General features: G+C 41.2%; 1 pseudogene; it reads right to left on the bottom strand.

Moving 5' to 3' along the window:
* Positions 1–207: 207 nt before the first annotated feature.
* The window catches only part of LOC118842558, a 73,454-nt pseudogene continuing 59,275 nt past the window's right edge, over positions 208–14,386 (bottom strand).

The raw sequence follows: 14,386 nt of genomic DNA, 5'->3' as shown, positions 1-14,386 counted from the left end.
TTTGCTCTCCAAAACTGGAGGGCCCTCCTCCCCTCCCTTCAGCCCTGGAAAAGAGGAGGCCCGTGGGAATTCACTGATTCTTTTAAAAAGTTACCCCTTGGGCTGGCAGCTCCTGAGCCTCCCCTGCCTCACCCCACTCATGCTGCTGTGGCCTATCTCCTCTTGCCACCACTGCTTCTGCTGCAGAGATACCCTTAGGAACCACCACTATGCAGACAGGCTTAGCTTCTTCCCCTTGAAGACTTAGGTGATATAGAGGTAGAAGGCGTCTCAGTAGAGAACATTCTACACCACACTAACCACAATGGTGACTTCAGACTGCTAGCGCCAGATCCAGTTGAGCAGGTAGAATGTCCTGTAGACACCCAGGGCAAGCTGGCAATGGTGTATCAGTAAGGCAAAGATTCATAACCTCGAGGATGACCATGAACATACCTGTACGGTTTGGAATCGCAAAGTATGGAAAACTCTCTAGGTAGAAGGCAAAGGAAGTATAACATTTATTTAGACACCAGAGGATCCAATCCCAAGACCAATAACTCCAATTCAATATAGCAGTAATTATATCCCAAAACCAGTAAGCCCATCTCAATGTAGCAACAAGGAAATTATAACACAGTATTATAGCAAGGAACCAAGTTATCCTGTAACCTTCCCTCCTGCTAGGGCATTCCCATAAACAATCACTCATGAATCCTAACTGTCTGCTTGCCTGCATCCTCTCCCACAGTTCTGAAAACACTTGTAGTTCTCAGAGTCGTTGCAGTCTCCTGGGTTCTCTGGATTCTCATTCTCTAATCTCTCAATGTTGTAGATTCTCAGCTCTTTGATCTCTGCAACTCTCTGGTCTGCACTCTCCACTCTGCAGTTTCTCTCAATGCTGGCTCTCTCAATGTCTGCTCTTAAATGCCTTCTTGATGTCTGCTGCCTCAATGTCTTCTTGATGTCTGTTTCTCGGTTGCTGCTCTCAGTTCTGGGCTCTCTTTGTATACAGTCCTTGCCAGCATCTGATTGGCTAAAACTGAGCTCACATGCAATTGGCTCTGGTCTTAGCCCCTCTCCTTAGGGCCCTGAGGGTTTCATACCTCTTGTGACCTAGATAGCAAAAGGGTATGGGCCTGGGGCCTAGCATGCCCGCAGTAAGTAAAGGGTGTAAGCCTACCTACAATCAATCCCCTCCTAATCAAGTTTCCCTTAACTGGCTCCACTTGAGAAACTTCCTTTAACTAGCTCCACCTGAGGCCTATTGAATTGGTGGGAAAGATGTTTAATCACATTATCACCACAGATGGTCTCAGCTTCTCCCGTCTTATTCACCATGAACAGCTGTGGCAGGATGGCCACAGACCCTAGGTGAATGGAGACAGTCCATTGGTTCTCCAGTGGGGTGAAGCCATAGTTGACTAGAAAGGCCAAGATGGTGTGGGGACCACAAGAAATTCTACTCAGAAGTATCATGGTTGCTGATATAGATAGCCTTAAGCTTGCTAAACAGTGGTGAAGGAGAAGGCTATGTAGACCACCTTCACAGATGTATTGTAGAGGTCAATGTAATTGGTGAACAGATCTAGGTAGTGGGCAGTGAAGATCACTAGGAACAGAACCTGACTCTTCCCTGAGATTCTGGCACAAGAGCAGGACTTCCAGATCTTGAGGAGCAGCAGGATAAGGACCAGGAGGTGGGAGAGGTCTTCCAGAAATGAGAAGAGGTTCAAGGCTGCAGGCCGGGTCAGCTAGGGGCCAGGGCAGGCCAGCACATGCCTGGGTCTGGAGGCACCAGCAGGGGAGCTCAACCAACCAAGGCCCGGAGCTCCCATTCTTAATAGAATGCTCAATTTGGAGCCAGGGGACGTGGCTCTGAATCCAAGCTCTGATTTTTTTGTTCGGTCCTTCCAGCCAGGTCTGACACTTTCTGACCCCATTTCTTGGCAGAGATAGAGAGTGGTCTGCCATTTCTTTCTCCAGCTCATTTTATAAAAGAGGAAACAGGTAAATAAGGTTAAATGACTTGCCCAGGGTCACACAGCTGGTAAGTCTCTAAGGCCATATTTAAACTCAGGTCTTCCTGACTCCAGGCCCAGTGCTCTATCCACTGTGATACCAACTTCCTCTGAAGAAGGGACTTCTTTAGAAGACAGGATTTCTGGGTCCTGCAGCGTGGTTATGATTTACCTTTACCACAGGTGAATCCTATGTCACTGCCATTGTACTCTAAATTTGATTTCACTCTTCCCATGGGTGCTGTATACGGTGGGAGACTGTGCTCCCAGATTTATGGGAGTAATGTTTTCTAACTACTACTCTTGCTATGCTATTTGAAAAAATGCCTTTGATAAGCACTAATTGAGCCTACTGGAGAATTGTTAATGAGAAGGGCACCCAATGAGGCTCAGACACCGAAGTAATAGGAGTTGCTCATAGAATCCAAGATAGCACCTATCCTGTGGGGGCCCAACCATCCAGTGTGGGAGTGAGTTGGGGATGTTAAATGGGATGGGAGGCTGATACCCCGGGAAGAGTCCAAATAGAGCTCATTTCATTGGTGTGTATGTATTCACAGTATTAACTTCTGACTTCACCTATCCCCTTACCTAGATAAAAAAATGTATCTGCCTAGTTTTAGCTCCACAACCTCCTCATTCCTCCCTCTTTACCTATTCAAATCCTTCCCATTTTTTTTGGAGGCTGGGAAAGGCAATTGGGGTTAAGTGACTTGCCTAAGGTCACACAGATAGTAAGTGTCAAATGTCTGAGGCTGGATTTGAACTCAGGTCCTCCTGACTCCAGGGCCAGTGCTCTATTCACTGCACCACCTAGCCACCCCCCTTCCCATTGTTTGAGGTTTAGCTCAAATTCTTCCTCCATGGAGCTTTCACAGATCACCACAGCCCACAGTGATCTCTCTTCCTTTTTCAAATTCATGGCATTACTCATGCATTGTCTTGCATCACGTCTTTGACATTGATGGAACTTAATCATAGGATCATGAAAGAGACTAGACCTAGAAGGGAACTCAGAGTCCATGTAGTTCAACCCCTTCATTTATACATGAAGAAACTGAAGACCAAGGAGGTAAAGTTATTTACCCAAGGTAACACAAATAGTAAACATCAGAGGCAAGATTTGAATACAGGTCCTTTGACTTCAGAGTCAATATGCTTCCCCCTATGCCCCAATGCCTCCCCTACTGTTACTGACTTTTGCTTCCCACACATTTATTTATACTTTTTCTGCCCAACTAGACTGTAAACTCCTGAATCCCACCTCCCCAACATTGGGTGAGAATACTACCTTGTACAATAGGCCCTCAATAAGTCCTTGCTTATTTCATCATCTTAAAACAGCAGCTTAACATCTGTCTCTCTCAGTCTAAGGGGCCAATCCCCATGGCATAGAGGAATATTCTGAAAGAGAAATTTAATTCCACAACTCAGATGCATTACAGTCTTCAAACTAGATTACAGAGAACACAAGAGTGCTAGGTGGTGTGTGCCCTCAAGTAGCTCCCCTTTGCATTGCAAAAGACATTCTTGCAACTGGGAAGAATTCAGGTGGGACCTGAGGAAGGCAACATTGTCATCGGAAAAGAAAGTACAACTGAAAGGGGAAGCCTCACCCCCAAAGAGTCTAGCCCTTACTTCTGTAGTAGTTGAGAGAAAAGTGCATCTAGGAGAGAAACGCCCTGGTAATGGAATTCTGAGACAGGGAGTTTGGGGGCAACTGTCCCATATAAGAGCACAAGTTGGCCATGAGATGAAGCATGGGGACAGTATTGCAATGGCATTGTAGTATGCTTTCTGAGGGAGGAAACATGCTCTCCTGAAGGTTGATATCTTGGAGCAAATCCCCATTCACTCTGTACTACTTCCATCTTTTGGTTACCATTACCCAAAGGACAAAAATTTAAACACCTTTGACCTAGAATTGAAGGTCCTCCCCCAACTCAATATTCACCCAAACTATGATTCTGACATTATCAGCCACCACTCCCCAATTTGGACCCTCTACCCTACCGTCTACATAGCTGAATTCTGCCTATATCAACTCAAGTCTCTATCTAACTCAAGTCATACCTTTTCTTGAAGCTTTCCCTTACCATTCCAAATCACAGTGATTTTCCCCATACCTGAATGCTCATGTATTCAGTTTCTCTGTAACCATGTCATTCATTTGGAACTCATGGACTACCTTATATTCTGAATTACCTTTTCACATCTATATATATATATATTGTGAGAGCTTGTGTCCCATAATAGATTGGGAGACAACCAAGGAGACACAAGACCTGAGTTCAATTTCTCCTCCTGATGCCTCCTGGTTAAGGCTCTCATTTCCTCAGTATTCAAAACAATTCTCTAAGACTGGAACTCAAAGAGTAGATGGTGACTGGCAGCACGCGTTTTCATACCAAGAATTCCCTACACCAAAAGCATCAAACTGAATCCACCAAACCCTATATAAGGATCCTTACAGGCTACACATTAGCTTCAAAAACCACATGTTAACATCATATTCTATTGTATTTCTATTTATCTCGTTAAGTATTTCCAATTACACTAAATTTAATCTGGTTTGAGCTGCACCAGAGTGCACCCAGAGCTTTGTGGGCAGTGAGATTGATACCTATGCCTTACACCAATGACACCCAGGTCTAATCCGAAATGTAGGCTGTCCCCAAGATCTTGGTATACTTTTAAAACTGCATACTCCAGACAAAGCCACAGAGAGATAATCACCCAAGGAAAGAAGCAACTTCAAGAAGCGTTACCCCTAATGATGAGTCAAGTTATAGAGAGGAACAGACCCCGGGAACTTAGGGTGATAACTCTAAATTTTAAAACTGCACTAACACTTTGGGGGTACCTTGTATTTAGCACTAGGCCTGGGGATTTCTTGGTGTATGTAGGGGTGGGGAACCTGCGGCCTTGAGGCCATATGTGGTCCTCTAGTTCCTCAAGTGCAGCTCTTTTACTTTGGATTCAGTCAAAGGGCCACACTTGAAGACCTAGAGGGCCACATGTGGCCTCGAGGCCGCAGGTTCCCTACCCCTGGAGGGTATTCCTAGTGAGGAAACACACTCTACTAACAAAGATCATCACCTGCTCTTCAACTTATATAGTCCTAGAGAGTTGCTTGAGTTACTAAAGGAAGGCGTTACTTCCCCAGGATCACATCCAGGAGGCATATGCTTTAATATTTTAAGCTTTAATAGCTTAAAACCACATTTAGACTTTTGGGACACCCTGCATCTACATGTAGCTATCTATATGTCTACATCTATAGTCTGCTTTGCCAACTAGATTACAAGCTGTTTAAGGGCAGAAACCTTGTATGCACCCCTTTGGGTCCCTTCCCAGTGGGCAGGTAGACTGTCAGGCCTGGAGTCAGGAAGACTCATCTTCCTGAGCTCAGATGTGTCTTCAGATACTTATTAGCTGTGGGACCCTAGCTGGGCAAGTCACTTGTGTCTGTTTGCCTCAGTTTCCTCATCTGTAAAATAAGCTGGAGAAGGAAATGGTAAACTACTCCAGTATCTCTGCCAAGAAAACCCCAAATGGGGTCACAGAGTCAAACAGACCTGCAAAATAACTGAATAAGGACTATCTATCTCCCCATGATACCTTTCTCTTTCTTAGTAGGTTATTGAGAACTTGGAAACTGATTGAAAAAAAATCTTCCCAAGAAACATAAGCATAAATACAATTTAACAACCAGTGGCAGCATTGCTAATTTGTCAGAGCATCATTTACATCATCAAGTTATTTTCATTTTTTTCTCTCCAGGAAAAACAAAAACAAACTTGGAGATCTAGTTTTTATCTGATGAGAAGCGCCTTCCTAAACTCTCTTATAGTTTGACTCAAATTGGAGACAGAAAAGTCATGGGGATCTTCAGCTGATTTTCATCAGCCCTTAGTGTGAAGGCTAGACAGAATCTATGTAAATGACTGTCCTAAGGAACCAGAAAAGCAGACAATGCAGCAGATGCCAGAAGTTCATTTAAATATTAGGCTCAGAGACGGGAATTAGTTTGGTCAAGCTGCTAAAATGAACAGGCAGGAAAGGAAATGCCCTGGAGAAGTGCTGAGTGTTTCATCTTGAATCCATTTGTTGAGTAAACACATTTATTTACAAACTTCATGTACTCCAACTTATTCCTAGAATCACTGTTTGCACAAACTCAGTCTGACTTAGGTAGAATTAAAAAATGACCAGCAATGCCCCCAGATTAATTTCCCATCCTTCAATCCCTTGTTTAAATTTTTAAAAGGACCTAATCCAATGGGAAGTTTACAAAATATTTTAATTTCATCTTGGAAATAGTTACAGCGTGCTGGCAAACTAAGGCACTTAGAGCCTCCAGCCCGAACGTGGCTGTGACGACCGTCCAGACTGCAACTGTTTATGAGATGCAAACGCAAACATACCCAACACTTCTTTGGGAAAACCTTCCATCCTCACTGACACTTACTGCTGACTTACAGATGGGACCAGTGCTGAGATTTCAAACATACCACAGAAGAAACACACACACACACACACACACACACACACACACACACACACACCCCTCAGGACACAAGCTACCCAGAAAGTTGAATGAATGTATTTCCAGAAACATCCCAGCATAGCCAGCATAGGGCTCCATTTTACTATTGCATGCATACATTGAGTAAGCACAAGACCGGTAGCAAACCACACGCCTTATAGTTAGTACAGAGTTCCCAAGGATAGCCAGACTAGTCTCACTGGCACAGTCCATGCCTCCTCAGGATTCTGAACTGTCCTTTGCCTTTTTGCATTCAGAACTTCCCATGTCCAGCAAAGAGAGACAGGAAAACCACATCACAGCAGACAAAACATTCCCCAAGACAAGGTATAGTACAAACTAACCCACTGGACTAGAAAGTGGACAGAAAGGGCTATGGGAAGAGGCTTCCTTCATGGCTCCATGAGGAACCTACCAACCAGTTTTGTTATGAAATGCCTCCTTCATCACCTCTTGAGCATTTGAACTCTTACAGGCCTTGTTGCCAGTAGCCCTCACAAGTTCAGGAAGCCCCCTACCTTTATAAGACCTTTTAATGATGACCTCATCTACCCCCCCATATGAGTTGCTGATTGTAGCCCCGCACCAACTAGATGGAGTACCCCATTCAATTTCCCACAAAATGGAGCTTGAGAATAAAAACACATATCGTATGTTGGTTTACATTTCCTGCACAAGCCTGGGAATGGCAGGGAGGAAGGCATTAAAAGGACCATTTCCCAAGCACCATGCTACATTTTAACATCGGCACTCTAGCTGACCCTAAAAAGAGAGCCATTCTGTTGGCTAAAATTCCATATAATTCTTTGAAAACGTTCCTGTACGATCCCATTTAAATTTCCCGAATCAATATGGCTTAACACAAATCTGTTCAATGACCACAATCCATATTGCAAAGGAAAGAGAAAGGAATGGATGAACATTTTTCTAGTAAATGGGAAATTTGGTTATGTTGAAGGTATCCGAGCACAAGCACAAAGAGGTTTCAAGTCCACAGTCAACTGAGACAGCATTGTTCTATCCCTCGAATGCTATCTTCTTTTAGCCTTCTTCCTTTCATTAAACATCAGGTCATAGGTTTGGGGTCACATGAGACTCCAGAAGAGAAGGTGGGAGACCCAGCTTCTTCTGAAGAATCACAGACTCACTGTATGCCAAAAAAAGAAGGGGCTTTAAAGATATCGAGGTCCAGTCCCTCACTTTCCAGAGTTTGTACATAGAAAGTGGATGTTTGCATGTACTACACTCCTCCATACCTCTTCCGCAAAATAGACTGCAAATCAGCCAGACCTTATTTAGGGAAAGCCAACTTGACTCAGTAAGAAACCTAAACTGAATTGTTTTTACATATCTTTTTTATTATTATTTTCAAGTAGATATAATAATTGGTTAAGGATTCTTTACAATTGGTAGATTTGTTATATTTCTTTCTTTCTTTTTTTCTGGTCTCGTCCTCTGATTTCATTGGTATAAGAAACTTCATTGGCACCTGCTCTGAAACTTAATTTTAGAGTTACTTGGGAACTGAGAGGTTCAGTGATTTACCCAGAGTCACACAACCAGTAGGTAAAAGAGGTATTCTTGATCCCAAGACTGGAGCTCTCCATTCACTATCCTAGTACTGGAAAATAATTGACTCTCAAATAGAAAACAGTCTTGTTTACCCTACTAGCTTGTTTTGCAAATAAGCAGTAGAAGGCTAAGGTCACCAGGTTCATAAGGTGTCATCCGACACCCACTTTTTGACATTCTTCCATCTCTTTCATTGACTACTCCTTTGGATCAGATCTCCAAAGCAGCCGTCTTTCATCATTTGAATATTGCCTCCTCTCCCAGACCTAGCTTTCCTTTGGTGGCAATGAGAAGGTGAAAGCTAGGTAAATGGTAGTTGTTTAGACAAGAGGTTCATTCATTACCGAATAACCATCCCTAAATGACTAATAACCAGAGGTAACCAGCTTTGAAACATCACACTCCCCCTTGATTCTCTTTCTCTTCCTGGACACCTACACTTATCAGTTGCCAAATCCTATTGACTTTAACTCTGCTTTCTCTTCCTCTCCTGTGCCCACCCTAATTTAGTCCCTCACCTGGCCTCAGTATCTACAATAGTCTTCTAACTCTTCTCTCTCACCCCCAAACTACCACCAGATTTATCTTCTTAATGAATAGTTTTAATCCTGTCCTTTCTCTGCTTAAAAAAAAAACCTTCAATGACTTCCCATTGCCTATTAAATAAATACTCTTCAGCATGGCATGAGAAGCCTTGTACAATAGGGCCCCAGCTTAGCCACAATGTGTCCCCTGGTCTTTCTATACTTCTCATTCACTACTCCTCTACATGTGCCCTAAACTCCAACCAAACTGAACTACTCAGTATTTTCTCACTATGTCTCAGTTTCCCACCTCCACACCTTTTGCCCATGTTCTTCTCTCCAAAGGAATGCCCTCCCTTATATTTCCTGTCAAATTGCTACCCATCTGTCAAGGCCCAATTCAAAATGGTACAGTGGATAAAACACCAGGCCTAGGAGATAGGACCTCAGACACTTATTAGCTGTGTGACCCTGGGCAAGTCGCTTACCTCAGTTTGCCTCAGTTTCCTCATCTGTAAAATGAGGATAACAACACACCTACCTCCCAGGGTTGTTGTGAGGATCAGACAAGATAATAATTACAAGGCACTTAGCACAGTGTCCAGCACACAGTAGGCACTACATAAATGTTAGCTATTTCTATGCTCCATGAAACCCATCTCCATAAAAGCCACTTGCTTGATCAATTTCTTCCTCTTGCCCCCACGACCACAGTGCTTTGCTCATACCTCTTTAGTGGTTGGTCATATACACGTACCTTCTCCTCCTGTTATTTATGTGGATTTTCTTATCTGCCACACTGGGTAGAAAGCTCTTTTGAGAGCAAGGACTATGTCCCCTACAGCACTAAACATAGTGTGCTGTACAAAGTAGGCACTTGAAGAAAAAAATCTGTAAAATTAAGAATCAACACATCTCAATATGTTTTGGTACAAAAAAGAAAGTTGAGACTTGTGAAAAAAAACTTCTTATGTACTTTCAGCACCTATCTGCAACACAACTGTGGATATGTGGTAGGCAAAGATAATAAAGGTAGAAACACCATGAAGGTCTGCAGCTGAGAAGGGCTACATACATGTAATCGGAGAGCACAGGACATGTTGGGATATACTATCAATCAGCTTCAATACCTAGGAACAACTTGGATAAGAACTTTGGCTAGGAGAAAAGGATCATTAGAGGTTTAGTAACTAGTTTGTGGATTGTGTTTGCCAAGTGTGGGAAACAAAGTGGAAATTCTAGATCTCAGGAAGACACATTGCAACATTCTCTATCAAAGGAGTCCAGAGACTGAGTCAGAATAGGAAAAGACCCAGGTCACCCCAAAGAGTCACAAATTAAAAGCCAACTGTGCAATGCCCTATAATTGTTCGGTGTGTTGCTATGACATGTCAAAAGATTTCATCATTTTTAACTTTGCTTAGGATGACAATTAACTGTCTCGTTAACTGATTTTGACACTGAAGAATATTCATATTGCGTGCGAAAGAACCTTTAGTCCTCAAAAGAACAAGACTTGGGACTCAACAGAGAACACCCAGAGAGCTTCCTCATTCTAAGGGACTTTTAAAAAAAATCCATTTTCCAGGACTGTCCTGGAAGGGAAAAAAAATAAAAAGTAGTGTAGTTTCAGAAATTTTGAAATAATTTTGAACAAGATCTGGGGTTTAGGAATTGAGGAATATAATCTGTCAGTCAACAAGCATTTATGAAATTCTTACTATGTGCCAGTCACTATGCTAGGTGCTGGAGATACAAATAAAGACAAAAAAACAGTCCCTGCTGTCATAGAGCTCACATTGTAATGGAGAAGACAACATGCAAATAACTATGTACATACAAGATATATACAATGTAAAAAGGGGGAAGGGGAAGGGAAATAGGGGGAGAAGAAGGGGAAATGGAAAAGGCCGCTTTCCAAGACAGGGTTTGAGCTGAGTCCTAAAGGAAACCAGGAGGGAGAACATTAAGGGAATAGGGGCCAGAAAGAGAGAAGGCTTTAAATGCCAGACAGAGAAGTTTATGTTTGATCCTAAAAGCTATAGGGAACCAATAGAGTTTATTGAGTGAAAGTGGGGGAGGAAACACCATGGTCAGACCTGTGCTTTAGGAAAATCATTTTGTTATCTATAAGGAACTGGAGACAAACTTTACATTGGATTTATGTGTCCATCTACCATTTTGAAACAAAATGGTAGCATTCTCATCTAGGCCATCACTTTTAGAATTTTTCATGAATTTTAATAGATTAAGTCCACAAGTAAAAGCCATAGAGCTATGTGGTAGCTCTGAGGAAGAACTACAGGTCACAGAAGCACAGTTATGATGAGGAACATCATTTGATGTTCCACCACTCGCTATCTGATACCATGGCTTCATATTATGAACATGAACGACTGAGAAGTATGTTGTCCACTCTGAGTTTATATTCAGGACATGACAATGAAATTCCTGAGAGATACCAAAGATGAAAACCTTTACAAACCCCCTGTGATTTATGTGACTGAAGCCATTACTGATTCTGCCCAAAGTAATCTACAAGGTAGGACTATAGATGACGAAATTCTCAACAAAACTTCAGAAGTCAAGAAGGTGGTATTTTCATCCCAGCTTCTCTTTGAAGGCAGGAGCTTCAAAAAAAACTAAGGAGAATTAGAGAAGTAAATAACTAGTTAAGCTGGCCTCTAAGAATGTGATTTGTATTTCTGAGCCCCATGGCTTAAAATATAGGAATGATGGGCCCTTGAGCAGAAATGAAATGCACCTAATTCAAGTGAGAAAAGAAAACAAAAGTTTCCCAGATTCAGACCAAGAGGTCTTCGAACTAAAAATGAAGGGGGAAAGAGAAAACTGCCTATATATAGCTTCCAAACTTGATACCATGGAGACTATCAGACATCATAAAGGAAGAAGAGTTTCTGTAGAAAAGACCAATAATTCAGAAGAGAAAATAAACAAGTAGAGATCAAGGAATAAATTCCACATGCTCAGATGTCTATACATAAAGTAAGAACAATCAAAAGACATGAACAGGAAGTTCCCAAAAGAAGAAAGCTATCAAAATGACATGTGGTCTCCCTTCCTTCCCAATGGCCCTTGTAGTCCTTCAGCGCAGACTCAAGATGGCAATAGGTCAGAAATATATAATGTAATAATAATAGTTCACATTTAAATGGTACTTCAAGGTTGGCAAAATGCTTTAAACACATACATAATCTCCTGCGATTTTCACAATAACCCTGTGAGATAGGTACTAAAGGTATTACCTCCATTTTAAAAATGAGAAATCTGAGGCTGAGACAAGAGAATTGACTCATCCAGAATCACAAAATTAATCAATCAATACATTTATTAAGTGCCTGCTATGTCCCAGGCACTGTGCTAAGCACTGGGGATGCAAAAAGAGGCAAATACAATCCATACCCTCAAGGAGCTTACAATCTAATGATGGAGACAACAGTCCAATATTCTATTCCTCAAACCAGACTGTCTCACAGTAGCCTTCAATGTGTAACTAAGGGTCTTCCTAGAAAATGACGGAGTAGAGCAGAAGTATCAAATTCACAACCCACTCCAGAATGCACCCAGCCCAATGTAATTAAAATGTAATTGGAAAATGTTTAACAAAATTAATATAAATACAATTAAATATAAATAATGTGAATTTGTGGTTTTCTAAGTCAATATGCTGCCTGCAAAGATCCATGTCTATTTGAGTTTGACACTAGTGATGTAGAGAGAAGATAGGGTGATTAGTTCTGCCCTAATCCTCTCACTGATTCAAAAATTACTACCTAACCTTCCTGTTCCACCAAAAAGGGAGGAGGAACATACAGAATTAAAAAAATAAAATCCCTTGAGGAAAAAAAAATACCAGCTGAAGGACTGAGTAAGCTTATGACTGTAAATATTATCATCAAACAGCCTGATCCTGCTACCTAACAATGCCTCTGTGTAAGCCTGCACTGATTCACACATATTACCCCATCTCAACACCCTAGGTGGAAATCATCCAAAATGTTTATCTCCCTCCCAGTGTGGGTTGATGGGCTATAAGTTTAAGGTCTTTTCTCACCTCAACTCCTGACATACATGCAGGCCTTAAGCATGGCCGTGCAGGTCTAAAAACAACACCCTGCATCATGAATGCCCCCAGGTAGGGAAGTCTCTCTCCCTCACCTCAATTTCAGATTGTAAAGAGGTTCATCCCCCACCCTTCTTCACCTCAAGTGGAGATGACCAAAGTCTGAGGAATTATTTGCCTGCCTTTCTATTCTTAAGACCCCCATATTATATGGGAATTCTATTCTTCCACCTATCATTCTTATCCCCACCCTAAAGTAGTCCCCAGAAAGGGCTGAAAGCTGTTGAGTCTTCTGTTGCTTACTCTTGGGATTTTTCAGGCCTGTATTTTCTATGCATTCCCTTGAGAAAGATTTAGTTTGCTCTGAGTAGGGCACTCACCCTCAGGAAAGACTTAGGATGCTCTAGACTGCTCCCTTCACAAGACCAGAAGGAAATACTTCTACCTTCCTGCAAGCTTTTTCCTCTCTCAAGAAAGCAAACAAAGGGTTCAGACTCCCCTGGGCCACTCTTCCACTACCCAGGTTGCCCAGGCCTCCTAGAAAATTTCTTACCTTGGCAAAGAACCTGGGACTGAGATAATCATTCATCTCCTGCTGCAGTCCTGGACAGATTGCCTATATTCCCAATACCACAACTAACAGATTCCTCAGGGGTTTCTGAATCTTCAGCTCTCATCCAGTTTATAACCTTGAAATTTGCCTCTTCCACCACTCCCAAACCAGAGTAGTAGAATGAATTTAAATGTTTTATTAAGATAATAACTCAGTAGAGAAATCTTGCAATATTAAAAACTTAAGGGACAATTTTTTTAAACATTCAAGTTGAAATATCAATGGAAGGAAGGGAAAAATTCCAAAGGGCAAATTAAATGGGATCAGAAATATATTAAAAGAATTAAAGTGATATTCTTTCAGTTCTTAAAAACATAAGCAAAAAGAGATGAAGGAAAAGCTTGGGAAATCACAAAATTTTATCTAAATACTGAGGATATCCATGGAAGTTTCACATAACATAATAAACAAAGTCAAGTAATACCAGAGACAAAACTGAAAAATAAGTGAAAATTATAACAAATTAACAGAAATTAAATGATATAACAAAAAATAATATATTTGGATGACAATGCAAGAAGCAAAAACATTAGATTGTTTGGGATATCAAAAAGATACAAAAAATAAAAGATTTATTATGTATTCAAAAATTTAATTTAAAAAAATTTTCCACAGTGCACAAGACAAAGTAACACTGGGCAAGTGGAGACAATACATAGGACAAGAACATCAGCAATGAGAAAGCCAAAATGTGATTCACTGAAGAAAATAATTGAGGAACTACAATGTTGTAAAGAAAAGAAAAAATTCTACCTTCTTTGAGAAAGAAAAAAGAAACTATATATTTAAATGCATTTTAAAATATGATACTTTTCAATTACAACAAAGTTATACCAAAATCCACATCTTAAATTTGAACTCAAAAAATTGCATGCCTTGCATACATGATCATAAGGTTTTAAAACAAGCATCTATTTCAATGACAGACAAGACTTGAAATAATATGTCAACAGAAATCACAAGTAAAAAGACATAAAAGTACTGATAGAAAATTTTGAGTTGAAAGCTATGTAGATAATGCACTCAAATAATAATAATGTACTA

Source organism: Trichosurus vulpecula, chromosome 3, assembly GCF_011100635.1.
Source record: "Trichosurus vulpecula isolate mTriVul1 chromosome 3, mTriVul1.pri, whole genome shotgun sequence".
Classification (NCBI taxonomy): domain Eukaryota; kingdom Metazoa; phylum Chordata; class Mammalia; order Diprotodontia; family Phalangeridae; genus Trichosurus; species Trichosurus vulpecula.
The sequence above is the reverse complement of the archived record's forward strand: the minus strand, read 5'-3'. Positions and strand labels throughout refer to the sequence as shown.